The following is a 14,277-nucleotide window of genomic DNA, read 5'->3' as shown; positions in this document are numbered from 1 at the left end:
TTGTAAGAAATAAAAAAGAACTAAAATTTCAGCTTAAATGAGTTTGGAGTTTAGACACTGGAAATATATCAGAGTGGGAATATTCAAGAGATAAATATGTTTATAATGACTGGAAAGACAGAGCAACCTTTGTTTACTTACTGACTTCTACAAACTACTACGAACTCACAGAAGCAAAGTCTGCCTCAAAATCTTCAATTAGAGAAGGCAAAGCTAAATAAAAGCATCAGTGTAAGTGAATCAGTACTTCCACATCCTTTGTGTGGCAGGATCCCCATAATTCAGCCAACTTGTACCTTTTCTCTATATACACAAGTTTTAAATATTTGCTCCACAGTTACACAAAGCAAGAGCAGGCAACTGCTGGTCCCAGCATAACAGTGACCCCTGTGTACATATTTTATGTCTAGTAGTGCTTACCACCCTCAGCCTTTCATTCAACAACAATAACAACAAAAAAAGCTGGGAATTTCATGTGCCCTTTCTTGTATGCATTTTCAAAGAAACATACAAGCAAATGCAGGAAATGTCAGCACCAGCACAAGGAGACTGGAGGAAGAGACAAAGTTAACTCTCCTGAAGACTGTTTCTTTAGAAGAAGCACTGGTTTGTTTCATTAAATACTTCATGAAGAGGTTTAAGAACAACTGAAGAAACCAGAGCGCAGTCTTTCAATGCATACACGCACATACCTGAATTTGTCACTGAATGGTCTCATCAATTTGAGCCAAATTACCCTTGGCATCAAACTGACAAGTGCTTTTCATTCCAAATTAATGCAGAGCCATAAAAATGCCAGGCATTTTGCAGTGTTATGTTACATTGGTCAGCAGTAGAGAAATTTGAAGCCAAGCACAGAGAAGATGGGACCAAGAGTGACATTTGACAGCAGTTTGCAAGAACAAGCCACAAGAGAAAGTCATCACAAGACCACAACTCAGAGGGCATGGAAAAGAATACCAGGCCACAGAGGAGAAGCTCCAAAATTTTAAGGCCTTTAAATCAAGCAGAACTATAACTCTCAATATCAAATTTTGAGTGCATTAGTTTGTGAAAAACGCAGCAAATAAATCTCACGGTTGAGTACTCATACGATTTATTGTATATTCTATGCTATTGTGGAATTCAGTTTCCCTCACAAATCTTCCTTTTTAAATAAAAATATGTACACATTTGCATCACATGCTTATGCCAAACAGCAAAAAGCAATGAAGAATCTGTCTGACTGTGAGCAACAAAAAATAACAGATGATTGCAGAACCACTTCCTCTAGTTATTGCTGAAGATTTCAGATTAGGACAACTTCCACTTATGTCATAATTTTGTATGTAATTATTCTGCTTAGAAACATGACTCTGAAATCATAGGTGTTGAAACAAGACACTTTTCTTTCAGTCTTTCCTCTTTAGTGGTCTGGATGAAGAAACTGGGCACAGGAATGCTATGTGTCTATTCTCTCACTGAAACTGGAAGTATTTTATGCAGGGACTCGTTAAAGATGCAAACCAAGTGCATCTCCATATATTGCATGCTCCACATATGTAGTTCTTGCAGTGTCCCCATAGTGTTTCATGCTGTATTGAAGAACAGCTCTCACGCAGCCCAAACAGAATTCTTGTTAACTTCTCAGCTACTTCCATTTGTGTTGCAAAACCAAGGGGTTGTATTTTGATGTTTTGTGAACAATGATGCTCACACAAAGTACTTGTTTACTCCCGCGGGAACAGTCCCAAATGACTGGTTTTCCTACCAAAATGCTTATCAAATGTTATTGATTTCCAAGTTTTGGAGGAATTACCCTGTATCTGTAAGAGCTATAAAACTTAAAGACAACAAAGACCTATGTGAAATCTCTCAAAATTCTTGCTCTGGGCTTCCTGGTTTTAAAAATATTCACTCAAAAGAATGTGACCACCCACAGTCCTCACACACAACAGTGACATTGATAAGAACTACAACACAATATATATTTGCTGAAGTGTGAAAAGAAAGGACAAGACAATGTCTTCTAGGAATGCTGAATGATTTCTGTGAAGTCTTGAGGACAAAGCTTGACATAATTAGAGAAAAATACCCTGAACAAAGTGCCTAGAAAATGCAATAGCTGTTTTAGAAATGCAAAGTATTAAAGACTTTTTTTTTTTTTAATTGGAAGACATTCATTCATCATGGTAAAATCTACATACACTTTGCTTTCATGTTTCTTATTATCACTTTAATTTTTATCTCCACATGAAAAGCATTATTCCAGGAAACTAAGAAACAGTAGCATTTAGTTATTAAGAAGTATAAACAACCATTTCCTGATCTCCACTTTGGGCACTACTGGCACACTCTGACCTCTCTGGCCCTCACAATTCTTGAATATATTTAGGTTCATTTCTGAAAGTTTCAGTCAAAAGATAAGCTTGGTTCCATTATAGGGACCTCAAAACATTATTTTGTTTATAGGCAAACTGCATATAAATAATTAACCAATGCTTCTAATAGTCAGAAAAACAGTATCATATCTGATATTGACAAAGTGCATATAAAACATCTTTTTCCCCAAAACTGGACAAAGTAAACTTCAAAAAGCAATAACTAGCTTCAGTCTGAATAAAAATGCATAGAGTGTTTTGGGTTTATTTTTTAGTAGATTTGAAACCTGGAGTGATAGCAAGGCAAGTACATGAAAAGCACTGAAGTATAAACCTACTAGCAATAATATATAACAGTTTCAATATATGTCTGAACATAGTTTTAGTCCTGAGAATGTTGTAGATGATACTGCTTATCTAATATAAACAAAATATACCAAACTAAGTATGCTGATAGTTTTGTTTGTTTGTTTTTTTGTCACAATGACAGAAGTTTCAGGAAACAAAATTATTTGTTAAAATGTAAAATTGACTTACAGTAGGTGATATATATGTGTATGGATTATTCAGAAAGCAGGCTGATTTTAGCTACCAATTTTCTGTTAACATAAATGCTAAATCCAGTCTAGCTTCGCTTTAAATTAAGCCACAGGGAGTTTTTGTTGAATACATACTGAAATCCCAGAAAAGGATACATATTTTTCCTGAAAATCACCACAGTTTTTACTATGATTAGACTTCAACTGCACTGAAACACCAACACAAAATTTAGCAGCAGCAGCAGAAGCCCTCACAGATGCAAACTCTGCAGGAGACTTGTTTGGCAGATCAGAGATCACTATCCGGGCACAAATCACTGACATACCTCACTGCAATGGTTCATTCTCTAGGTATTTTATGTGGCTGTTGCCCAAAGAAAACTCCAAAACAGCTCAAAAATGTAACTGCCTAGAGGTTTCAAGCCTTTTTGGTCTGCAATTTAGACACAGGTATATTGCGTGTCTTTTTAAAGGTTCTGCTACCTGAACCCAGTAAAAACCATACAGGTAAAAGATGAATAGAACAAACATCCATCCTGCAATCTGAAAACGTTTTTGTGAGAAGGTGTTTCTTATCTCCTGCCTTATTAGGGTGTTCTGAATCTTAGAACAGAAGATCATCCTGCATTGATTAATAGTTTTTGATGTGTTGGCATACAACATCATGAACTAGTCAGTAAGTCAGATATTTTACTGACTACAAAAACAATCCTATGTTCAATAATCAAGCACAAGTTTTCAACGTATAGCTAGACAGTGTAACAGTAAACTGGCTTCCTCCCACCAGCTCCTTTTCATTGTGTCAGACCATCAGGAAAAGAAACCCAAGCTCCATTCGTCACACAACCAGAAGTAATCTATCTTCTATGTCTCAATTGTTATTTCATACATGAATTGAGAATATTACATATCTTGTAGCAAAACACTAAAGCATACAATATAGCTTGACTGTTTCTGAAGACAGGGAAAATATTTCTGGTATGTAAGACTAAAATAAATGCACAGTTCATGGTCACAACTGCAAACACCTAATCCTACTAAATCAAACCCCAAACTCAAAGAAACACTACGATTAATGAATCCAAAATTCAAAAGATACCAAATTTCACTTGTAAAAACACAGAGCTGGACTTAACTTTTATCTGCCCTCTTCATCTCCTATCATACTTCCACTCATATCTCAATAAACTTTACTCTTAACTAAACTTACAACACCTATCGCTCTTTCCCACATTCAAAAAAGTCAACATTACTGCACCTTTACAGGTTTTACGTCCCTTTGCGTGGCTTTTTACCAGTTATATGGTGTAAACTTAGTCCAGACAACCAGGAATTCAGACTTCAAAAGCTAACGATAACATTTCCAGACACCAGAACGCCCAATATTGCTACCCTTCCCCATATATTCTTAATTACCAAGGTATATCAGAAAATATAAAGCCAGACCCCCAAATCACGGAACCTCGGTGCAGGCGGATGCCAAGCCCCATCCCGCAGCCTCAGGGTCCGTACCCCCGGCACCCGGCGCACACCCAGGCCGGCGCAGCCCGAGCCCGGCGGCACGGCCGCTCCCCCGTGACGCCCCGGCGGCGCCCGGCCCGCCGCCCCCCTGCCCTGCCCTGCCCTCCCTCACGGGGCTGAGAGCTGCCCCGCAGCGCCGGGGAGCGGGACGCGACCGCACGGGCTGGGCTGGGCTGGGCTGGGCTGCAGGAGCCCGGGAGCCGCCCGGCCGCGGGCTTTAGAGCTGGTTGGGTGTGTGTCACCCACCGACCCACCTGGCGGCTCCGGGGGTGATCCAGCACTTTTCGGGCGCAGGCCTCGGGCAAGCACAGCCCCGCAGGACTCCCAGCTCCGCTCGGCCCCGCTGCCCCTTCTCACAGCCCCTGCTGCCCCCGGCCCGCTCAGCCCGCGGTACCTGCCGGCCGCAGCGCTCCCGCGCCGCTCTGCGGGCTCGGCCCCGTCCGTCCGCCCGCCCGCCCTCCTCCAGCGCGGGGGGGCGGCGGGTCCTGCGCCCGAGCTGCCGCCGCCCGCCGGCGGGGAGGGGACGGGGGAGGAAGGGGAGGAGGAGTATGAGGGCGACTCCGGTGCTCAGGACTGTGCAATCGGGCCCGGAGCCATCGAGCGCCCGCGGCGGCCGGGAGGAGGGCGGGAGCGGCCCGGGGAGCGCGCAGCCCGGGGCGAGGTGTCGCTGTGCCGGAGGGAACAGAGTCACCGCCGGCCCCGGGGGCGCTCCGAGGCTCCGCAGCCTCCGGGACCACGAGCGGCTCTGCGCTACGGGGGCACGGCCGGGGGTCACGCCAAGCGCTGCCCCACCAGAAAGAGCAATGAGATTCCTCTTGGTGATGCTTTGTGAAGGTAGCTCAGCCAGCACCGCCGGGATTGGTACCTGGCTGTATTCGGCGTCTGCCATGGCTTCTGATTTCCACTCCACTCCTCAGGCATCCATGTCCATATTTCCCTGGGAGGGCCCCTGGGCGCTGCACAGGACAGTAACAGGAACACGCCCTTTATGTTAAGCGTCCGTCAAACCTTTGCAAAAGTTGTTACTCCTGGGTTTCATCAGTGTAAGCTGTGACCCCAAATCGATATGGAATCCCAAGTCAAGGAGTAATTCTTTGTCTTACAGACAAAGTCAGCTGAAACTCCTCCAGGAATTTCACCTTGTTTCTCCTACTGCATAGGTGGTCCAGCTGGAGGACGTTGCTTTGTCACTGGTGTTAGGAAAATTAACCCACAAACACCAGAGGTTTATGTCCAAAAAGGAGACAGAGGAGTCCTTTTACTTTATTCGAATAAAGGGAGAGGCCATGGGGCATGTCTCTCAGTTTTCCAGAGGACGCAGCCTCCTTTTTATCCTAATTTCCCGGCCGCATTTCCCTCTCTCTTTCCCCATTGGCTGAGGTACTTGAGAGGTACAGACTTCCCGAAATGCCTAAGACTTAAGATTCCTCTTTTAATGTATAGTCCCCCTAATTTTTAATTCTTATGGGATTTTGGGGTTTTCCCCATTGTTACTTTCATCTTTCGATATCCAATTTCATTTACAAACAAACCTACTGTTTGTTTGTAAAGGCAAGTGTCTTCTTTTCCATTCCTCAATCAGTAGAATCCTTCCCATTGTTTCTCTTATCCCTTACTGCTACTTTTATCTACCAGCAGATCCAGGGCTTGTTTGTAAAGACAAATCTTGTCATTCCTCTTAATGGGAATTACTTCTACCCTTCCAAATTTTCATTAACGAACTCACTGATCATGAGAAAATATCTATTGGAGGGATTTTCTTTAATGTGTTCTGTGATCAGTTTAAGTTCTATCTTAGTAAGCGGAAAGTATATGTCTCTCAATATTTTTTTTTGTTTTGTTTTAAAATAAATAAACAATAATCTTATTGCGGTTTTCCAGCTGATGCCCAGCCATGTTTGGAAACTGCCACCAGTAATTCTCTCCACAAGCCTGTGTTTTTTGGGACTATCTTTTAACATGTGCAAACAGAATCTCAGAATCATTAAGACTGGAAAAGGCCTGTAAGATTGAGTCCGACCTTTGACTGGTCACCACAATGTCAACTAAACCACAGCACTAAGTACCATGTCCAGACATTTCTTGAACCTCCAGTGACAGTGATCCAACCTCCTCCCTGAGCAGTCCAATGTTTAATGACCCTTTTCATAAAGAAATTCTTCCTGGCGTCCAACCTGAACCTCCCCTGGCACAGCTTGAGGCTGTGTCCGCCTGTGCTATCACTGGTTGTCTGGGAGAAGAGGTCAACCCCCAGGTGGCTCCAACCTTCCTCCAGGCAGCTGTAGAGAGGAAACAGTTGTGAGGGAACAATGCCTGGGACACAAAACCTCAGGAGCAGAAATTGGGTCTAAACCTTGCTTGTACATTCAACTTCACATAGGTTCAAAATAAGTTTACATGCAGAGGATCCTCTGTGAACATCTGTACTCAGTTATGCAGATGATGCTGCTGGGAAATATTTCAAAGAGCACATGCAGGGCTGCCTGATTGCATTGCGCTGTAGATGCCATGAGCACCAGGCTGTGTTACCATATATGGACACCAGTTTCATTTTTACTAAACTGACTGTGATAAAAAACATGAGCACTGATGCAATGACCTTTCACAAAAATTCTGGCAATGGATGTGGTAATGAAGAATATGCCTCACACCTGAAGCAGGAAATTATTTACATATTACATTTCACAGAAATCAACTCCACAAACTCATACTGATGTAAAGGTGTTAACCTGTTTTCAAAAATCACATACCTTCCCAGGAAAGAATTATTTGCTCAGTTAACCTCATTTTGATCAGGAGCTGAATTTTGATCAGGAGCTGTTACTAATACAGTGGTTTGCAATTCACTTGAGAGAAAGGTCAGCTGAACAATTTATATTCAAAGACTGTTATGTTATGACTTTTTCTATAAGAAAATCCAGAAGAACAAGGGTCTCTGACAGTCCTGAGGTATTAGAAACTCCTGTCAATATATGTGAAGAATTGATCATGTTTAACTCAGAAACAAATAACCCCAAATCTAGAATAATTTTGGAAGATTATTATCATTATTATACCTATTATTCACTCTGTTATGGTAGCAGGCAGAGACCCGCTCAAAATTAGTATCTCATAATGCTGAGTGTTACATGAACACAGGGCAAGACAAAACATCATTCATTAAGAAGTAAAGACTTGCTCAGTTTTTCCCATGAATTATCTTGCCCAGGCCCCCAGGACACATGATATCAGATCTAAGTAATGCTTTGTTAGTGCTAAACTGATATGAATCAATTGGGATAACGAGGCATATTGATGCAGGATGCTCCTTCCATCTCTGGGTACATCAGCTTTAAGGTTGCTTTGTCCCAGCAGTGCTTACAAAAGGGTAAGGATCTGTCTTCATTGGATTTAAAGCTAACATTGATTTTTACTGTTATTTTTCCCTAAATTGGTCAACAGACTGTTAACCGTGCACTGATTCAAATTAGCATCTACTTTAGCAGTTATGCATGCCATTTTTATTTTTCCCCTTTTCAATTTAAAAATTGAAATTTAAAAAATAAAAGTGCAAATTTATAGTAATTTGTTCTAAAACAGAAAAAATAGGAAACTAGATGTGTTCATCATATATTAATTCAATTTTGCCTTTCCCCATTAGTCTTGACTGTGCTTCAATAACAAATTACTTAATAAAATAAGCAACTGACAAATAATTGAAATGCTCAAACCTACTGATCAGTCTTCCCATTAGTCTATTTTGGTAAAGTTGGTTGACTGATTTAGGGCATGAGTCAGTTCTGCCATACAAATTCCAGACATAGTAGAATATTTATGCAGTCACATATGCCTCTGAGCTAAATATTTTCATTCTTTCAGCTTTATAATCCTCAGTGACTCTAGAGGAAGAAAAAAGAATGTATGCCTTTGAATTCAGTGGGACTGTCCATGCATGAGTAAGAATCACAGGACCATGGGCCTGCTTTGAATCAAATGTTACATCACCAAATAATTACATAGCAAACAAAACCAAATTCCATTATATTTTAAAATCATTAAGAAGGGATGTCTTTAACTATATGAGTAACCATTTAGTTTTACTTTCTGGAGGTATGTACAACCCAATACATTCCTGTCCTAGCTTTTGCAATGCTTTAGGTACCATTCTTGCTTTTTTTTGCACATTGATTATCAAAAATAATGTATAGTTTTATGCTACAACACTGCTAGGCTTCTTTTTATTCCTAACATTGTTCCTTTTTGTGCTATCACAAAATGCAAGGCCTGAATCCCTGCCAAGCAATTACACACTCCTGCTGTTATTTTAAATCCTAAAATGCAAATATAAGTATTATGCAGGCCTAGATAATGTTAGATACAGCTACCAAAATGGAAGGGGGAAATAAGAAAGTTAAGTCTGGGGATGGATTGCCAGCTAAATACTAAGGCCTCCCAAAAACCTTTTACATTCAATGTTAATCCAAAGCTTTCACTGCCAGTCTCTTTTCTAATGGAGCACATCAAAATAGCATTAAGCTCTTTTCTTGCACATTTTTAACACATACTGATGTAATAGGGCATATTGTGGCACTTACACCAGTAAATATAATTAAAGTGAATGGAAAGCAATTTTAAATTCAGAGTGATGAGATACAAATGAACTAGAAGAGTAAGCCAGGAATGCCATTTATTTACTTTATTTGCTTTCCCATGCTGTCTGAATCGCTCCTATTTAGAAATACTGTGAAATGTTATTTGTACTGATACCACGCTGTGCATTGGGGTACTCAAAGTGCTCTGTGAACGTTAGCTTAAGTCACATTTTTGAGGCAGAGGCTAAAGTAGGAGGTAGTGAAAGATAACTTCCTGTAGCTCCAACAAAGGTGAAGAGAGGTGAAAGCATACTGCCTTCTAATGGAAGAAGAGGATCAGAGGCGATTTTTTGCTTTTAGTGAAAGGGGAAAAACCCAGTGGTTTTGAACCTCTTTTCCCCCTGTTTTCACTCTTTCTTTGTATCACAGATGGAAAAAGTAGAGCATAAAATTGCTTTGCCTAAAGCCAAACATGGGCAGTAATTGAACTAGAAGACAGCATTGGTTCAAATAGAAAATGTGCAACACATTCATAGTATTTGGGCTATTCTAACTGCTGTTTCTTTCTCTTGTCCGCATACACCACTTACTTCTGAACTTTGCTGGAAACAATCTTTTGGGAATCTCAGGGGGATTCCCAAACTGTGAGTTGCTTTCAAGAAGCTTCAAGAAACAAAGAAGGAATAAATAGGAAATACCAAATTCATCAAATACTTGAGTGCCTCAAATTTTGGGTGCTGATTCCCCAAGAAAAATGTTTAGGAGGAAGCTCTGCTTTCTGTTCTTGTCCAGCAATTGTGCCTCTGATGTCTAGAATAAATCAGCTGGTGGATCTCCCAGACAATCCAGTCCTGTCCTACTGTGCTGTGCAATACATTACACAGTGATGGTCATGTTTTTTTTCAATGTATGGTCTTCAGGATGAAGACACAGAAAACAAAAATAGATAGCCATTTATTAGATGAGAATTGAGATGCAAAGAGTTCAAGAAATTAAGTCAGCCACAACAGAGTTTGGTGGCAGACCTCAGGTAATGAATGCCTGTGCATGTGTGGAGGCCACTCTGTGGCATACTGCTACTCCAGCTTCCAAAGAGAAACAATGTGTTTGAAGGAGTCCATATAGAAGACAGTAATAGAAACTAAAAGCAAGAAATAACGGAAGCTTAAAAGATTCATCCTTCTTTCTCCAAAGAAGCTGTTTTTATACCAGAGGTGAGATTGAGGTTCAGCAGATCATACTTTTAAATCCAAGTAGATGTGGAACTTTGTTCTCAAAGAGGAGCTAAAGAGCAGTTGTTGCATTGAGTCACAATGAAGAATTTTTGTGGAGCTTTTGTGGTAAATGAGACCAGACATCACAGATGCATTAAAAGACCTGGTGAAAAGCACCACAAAGGCTGGCTGATATCCAGCAGCCCATCAAGTGTCTGCCATTTCAACACAGGGAAGCAACAGTCTGCAGAAACTGTGCAAAATGTTGTTTATGTGCAAAATCATGTTACATGCAAAAAGAAACCCACCTTATGTTTAGAGTCTCACCGAATTTATTTTAATTACAACCTTAGCAATTTAATCAAAGAATTATTACCAGTCCAAATCTAATTATTGCAGAAAAACAAAGAAAATAAAAATAAACTGTATAGAAGGTCTCAATAATTATAGTACAGTAAAAGTTGTTATGCATGTGCTATTTAGTAACTACCCTTACCCCTCTTCCTAGTGTCATGTTTGCCCTTTCATCTCCTTGTGGCTTCCACTTGGTAGAGGGAGCACAGTGGATCATCAGTATCTGGAGTCCTTTGCCTGCAGGAGTATGTGTTTTTTTTGTTTTTTTTTTTGTTTTTTGTTTTGTTTTGGTTTTTTTTTTTTTTTTTTTTGGTTTTTTTTTTTTTTAAGTATATCTCACTGGGGGTTCTTTTTACACATTTTAAAATAAAATTTTGCTCCTTCCTTTTTCTTCATTAGCCTGCAACTTTGTATTTTTCTTTTTGTTCATCTGAAGTGTTTTGCTTTTTTTTGTCTCATAGTCACTTTCTTCTCTCTTTTATCCCTAAGAATAGTTTTGCCCAGCTCCAGGTTTGTATTTCTTCAACGGACCATTAGCAAGTAGTTTCTAGTCTTGGAGTCTCCAGTGCCAGCCTGTGCCCCATCTCTTACTATCCCATGCCTCTACTTTACACTGCAGTTGGTGTCTTCGCTTCTCAAAGCTCCTGCTGTTTTAATAGGCTTGTATTTCTGTACCCTGTAACACTGTGTTAGAGTCATAAATATATAATTCTACACAGAATAAATACTAATTATTAATATCTATATAACAACTGTGGTTACACATAAAAGTAAAACAAATTAGCCATAGTCTCCTGTCCTTAAGAAAAAACCCCAAACCAACAAACAGTTACAGCCATATCAGATAAAACCAAAGCTCTGAGAAGCCTGGATAAAGTTCCTGTGATAATCCTCCATCCTGGGCTCTTGGAACATTTGGGACAAGGCCTGTGGACTATCACTAGCAGTAGCAATACAGCTGCAAGTATTTGCTATAGTATGGGCTACATGCTGCTTATTAACTTCTAGTTCTGGATTAATATTTGTATGTTGTAAACTCATATGTTGCATACTCTATGTAGCAGCAGAGGTAAAAATTTCCAGAAAGGGCATGGGAAGGAAGCAGGAATAGTGCTGACTAGAAAACAGGCTATTGCCCCTGAACTCATTAGTGAGTGTTTATGAGCCCAGTTCATAGTCCACACATGCTCAGCTTTAACAAACTGGGTGTGTGCGTTCCAACCAAGGTCACAAAACCCTGATATTGCAAATTCCTGCGTGGCAGCTGAATTGGAGACATAACAGCATAAGGACAACTCCTCACTTTATAGGTTATTTCAAAGAAGTGGGGAATATTAAGCATCTTCTAATAGATCTTGTCTAAGTATAGAACAGGATAATTATCTGAGTTTTTGTCTAGTCATATTACAGAAACGATTTAAAGCAGAGTCATGTCATCTGTTTAAAGCATATATTCTTGGTTGAAGGGAATAAGCTTTTGGCTTTGAAAAAGTAATTTTAATCAATTTTTTTATCAGTACGGTCCAGCATGTTATTCAGAAATGGCTTCCTTCAGTAAATGGATTGTGAATCAATAGTAGATATAAATAAAGCAGTACAAAGGGCACAACATTCAACAAGCTGCGAACGCCTGGAGCAGAAGATGGCAGAAATCAGTATTCCAAGATGGATACACAAATAAATCAGAAGTAGGCAGATAATACACAAATATCCATCTTTTTACAAAAATGTCAGAGTTCTGTGTGGTCCTAAGAACACTGAAATGTACGTTAGTTTTGATGTGCTTTATATGACAGACTGCTATGAGATGGGGTTTGGTATGAAGTCTGTTTTCCACTATTTTCAAGCTTATCCCTCTTAGAAACCTTAAGAGTTCTTTAAATATAGAGAATGAATTGTCAGGCTGCCAAAGATCTTTTTGGAGACAGGATGTAAATTAAAAGCTGCAGATTTTGTATTATACCTCAAAGGATCAATTCTTGAGATATACTAAATGCCCACAATTCCTGTAAGGTCTGTGAAAAGTGGTATTACTCAGCACTTCTTAGGATTTGACTTCCAACTGAAAGAGGAATTACAATGTTTTTTCAAGTACGCAGATCATAATGAATAGTATTAGTCATTTGCATCAGGACAATAATATTTCAATGTTGCTAGTAGGAACTTGGAACATGATTCATATTGTGTCTGTCATAACTATTTATTATTAATGAATAAATATGTCATTTGGGTCCTAATAGCTAATACTTCCAGGCTATTTGTGTAAATGGTTATTTTCAACTGTGAGAATGACAGTTGCCAGGAAATCTTTATTTATTTCATAATTATTAACCATATATTATGCTAACCTGAAAAGAAATCTCATTACTCTCTTATGAAAACTCTAAGTTTCTTATCTGTTAAAAAAATGTGATTCTCATGGCATAGTTTGAGCCTACAGATTTATACATTCAATGTTTTGTACAAAATAAAGATAAGGACAGAGTATTTGTAACTACTGGCCTACAATTTAGGATTGTGCAAGCTGCCATCCTCACTAACCATAAGGTTTTACATATATTCCAGAATAAATTCTTCTTCAAATGGCAATTCTGGATAATTGCTGCAAACCATATAAATGTCTATTTCACTTTGAACCCTTCTAGACAATAATGCTGCATTAAAAGGAGAAACTTGATTCACAGGATGAACACATTTAAATCAGTTTTGAATTTGCCATATTTTAATATATCTATTCTGTTCTTATTGTCTTTCAAGACAGAATTTCCCATGATATCTTCTTAACACCATCTGTTAATAATGTTTATAACAGAACTGCATAGAGGGTCAGCTGGGAAGGGGGCCCCAAATGTGCCAATACTGTCTATAAAAGGAAAGCTAGTCTCTGCCTAGCAGCTTCAATGGACAAAAAGCTGGAAGGAAGGAACAGGGGCAAAGGGAACAATGAAATGAAAGTGTACATCGTACCATCTTCATTTTTGCTTTCATTTGAATGTTTCTGTTCTTTTCCTGAGGCTCTGTTATGAAAGAATTGAGTAGACAGCAAGACCACAGTAACAAGGGCATAGACCAAGCTATAGCAGGCAGCCTATCAAAACACATCAGAGATTTCAGAATGCAAACTTCAAGCAAGCAATTCAGTGATACTGCTGGTTTCTACATGTGCCTCACTTATTCTTCCCTGCATAGCCCATAACCAGTCCTGTACTACCTTAAGTCTCCCACCCTTACTCCAGTGGAGGAGGATGGACTTTCTTATTCAGTACTTACTCTTGAAGAGGCTAGAATTCAGTGAATTTGTTTTCAATATATTAGTTAGAAAGCATTGTCATTTTATAGATAGAAAACAAAGGTAAAAATTGATACAATTGCAGCTAAAGTATTATTTTTTAGCTATAAACCACTTCTTCAAGCTATACATGTAATATTACTTTCTTTTTTTTTTTTTAGTAAAAAATGATTGCATTGTCCCATTTTTGTTGATAAACATCTTGAATTATTGAATCAATATTAACAAATATTTTGAGCACACTTCAGATGCATATGAGACAAAAACACATACTCATTATAGCAAGGCAGTCTCAGGCATTCTTCTATCCAATGGGATTGGCAAAACCAGTACAGATGAGTGAAAGCCTTTTTTAAACTATCTCCCAAGGGAATACAGCACTTTAGTGCTGAGTAGAAAAAAAAACAACAACCAAACAAAAGACACCAG

At 39.4% G+C, this 14,277-nt stretch overlaps 1 protein-coding gene across 6 annotated transcripts in view; it reads right to left on the bottom strand.

Moving 5' to 3' along the window:
- The window catches only part of HEATR5A (HEAT repeat containing 5A), a 66,196-nt gene extending 61,319 nt beyond the window's left edge, over nt 1-4,877 (bottom strand). For 4 of the 6 annotated variants that reach the window (XM_058420858.1, XM_058420860.1, XM_058420861.1 and 1 more), the window contains exon 1: nt 4,815-4,877. The gene's annotated coding sequence lies outside the window, so the exon portion shown is untranslated. Of the gene's footprint in view, nt 1-4,674 lie in introns of all 6 variants that reach the window. The other 2 variants (XM_040066816.2, XM_040066814.2) reach the window with 2 other exon arrangements.
- Nucleotides 4,878-14,277: the final 9,400 nt, after the last annotated feature.

Source organism: Hirundo rustica, chromosome 6, assembly GCF_015227805.2.
Source record: "Hirundo rustica isolate bHirRus1 chromosome 6, bHirRus1.pri.v3, whole genome shotgun sequence".
In the NCBI taxonomy this organism is placed as follows: Eukaryota; Metazoa; Chordata; class Aves; order Passeriformes; family Hirundinidae; genus Hirundo; species Hirundo rustica.
Note: the sequence above shows the minus strand (reverse complement) of the source record. Positions and strands in the feature narration are given on the sequence as shown.